General features: G+C 46.1%; 1 pseudogene; it reads left to right on the plus strand.

The window, feature by feature from the left end:
* The first annotated feature begins 380 nt into the window (after nt 1-380).
* LOC134364372 (phosphatidylinositol N-acetylglucosaminyltransferase subunit C-like) lies at nt 381-1,270 on the plus strand (annotated as a pseudogene).
* The last annotated feature ends 404 nt before the right edge of the window (nt 1,271-1,674 follow it).

Consider the following 1,674-nt stretch of genomic DNA (forward strand, 5'->3'; position numbering starts at 1 on the left):
ACTGACCCTGCAGGCGAGTGTTGTCTTTTTCTGTACCGCGAGTCCTCCAGTGCCGGCGGCGGCCGTGAGATGGCGAGCTGGGGTCCCTCCTGCAATGAAAGGGGTTCTCAGGGTGGCTGGCTGGTGAAGCAAAACCCATCGTGGTCTCCGTGGAAGAAATAAGGAACCTGGCTGTGCTGTCCTGCCTCAAAGAACAAACTCATCTATTGCAGGCCTAGCCTGGACTGTTGACTTTGAAAACAAGGACGGGCTGGTAGAATATCAACGCAGCACAGCATGTAATTTCCAGAGAGGTCTTATTTCAAAACTTCATGAGGAATGAGAGCCACATGGACTTCTTCAAGGGAGGTTGAACTGGCCTGAGTTTGAGGGCAAGGATAATGTGTGCCGAACCTGTAACTAACAACAAAGAGGCCAAGTGGCAGAAAGTCTTGTATGAGCAACAGCCCTTCCCTGATGAATACGTGGACCGGAGGTTCCTGGAGGAGCTCCGGACAACCAACTGTGCCCAGAAATACCAATATCGGGCTGTGGCATTTGAATCCAGTGTGGTGATAGAGCAGCTGTGCAGCATCTGTGTTTTTGTGGTTATATGGTGGTATATGGATGAGAGTCTTCTGGCCCCCCACTGGCATTTTGGGACTGGCCTGACTTCTTCACTGATTGGGTATGTTTTGTTTGATCTCATTGATGGAGGTGAAGGGCAGAAGAAGAGTGGGCAGACCCGGCAGGCTGACTTGAAGAGTGCCCTAGTCTTCATTACTTTTACTTACGGTTTTTCACCGGTGCTGAAGACCCTGACAGAGTCTGTTAGCACTGACCCATCTATGCCGTGTCAGTCTTCATGCTGTTAGGCCACTTCATCTTCTTCGACTGTGGTGCCAATGCTGCCATTATATCCAGCACACTGTCCTTGAATATGGCCATCTTTGCTTCTGTCTGCCTGGCTTCACGGCTTCCCTGGTCCCTGCATGCCTTCATCGTGGTGACATTTGCCATCCAGATTTTTTGCCCTGTGGCCCATGTTGCAGAAGAAACTGAAGGCATGTACTCCCTGCAGCTGTGTGGGGGGTCACACTGCTTTTTGCATTCTCAGCCTTGGGAGGCCTGCTGTCCATTGATGCTGTGGGAGCTATATACTCTTTGCCCTTCTTCTGGTTTCCATTTCGTGTCTTTCTACCTCATTCTCCTGCAGCTTTTTAAAGAAAACATTCATGGACCTTGGGATGAAGCTGAAATCAAGGAAGACTTGTCCAGGTTCCTTAGCTAAGTTAGGGACCTCCATTTTATTATTAAGGAAAGCTGATAGACTACTCTTCCAACTAGTATAAAATTTGAAAGCAGAGTTCCATTCTGGAAGGAGCATGCTAATTTGGGTGAGAGAGCAAAGATCAAAAGAGAAAATTACCCAAAGGCTTGGTGGTGAAGGTGTTTATCCTTTATTTTGTGGGTGAAAAAGCTTTCTGTGGTCATCTTGAATTATTGCCTCTTATTTATTATTCACTGTAACAAACATGGTTTCTATTTATTAAAAAAAATAACATTAAAAAAAGAGAAATGCCTATTTAGCTCCTTTGCCCATTTTTTAATTGGGTTACTTGGGTGTTTTTTTTTGCTGTAAATCAACAAACTTCTTTTTGAGTACCCACAAAGTACCAGTAGAATGGCCAGAAA

Source organism: Cynocephalus volans, chromosome 16 (assembly GCF_027409185.1).
Source record: "Cynocephalus volans isolate mCynVol1 chromosome 16, mCynVol1.pri, whole genome shotgun sequence".
Taxonomy (NCBI): domain Eukaryota; kingdom Metazoa; phylum Chordata; class Mammalia; order Dermoptera; family Cynocephalidae; genus Cynocephalus; species Cynocephalus volans.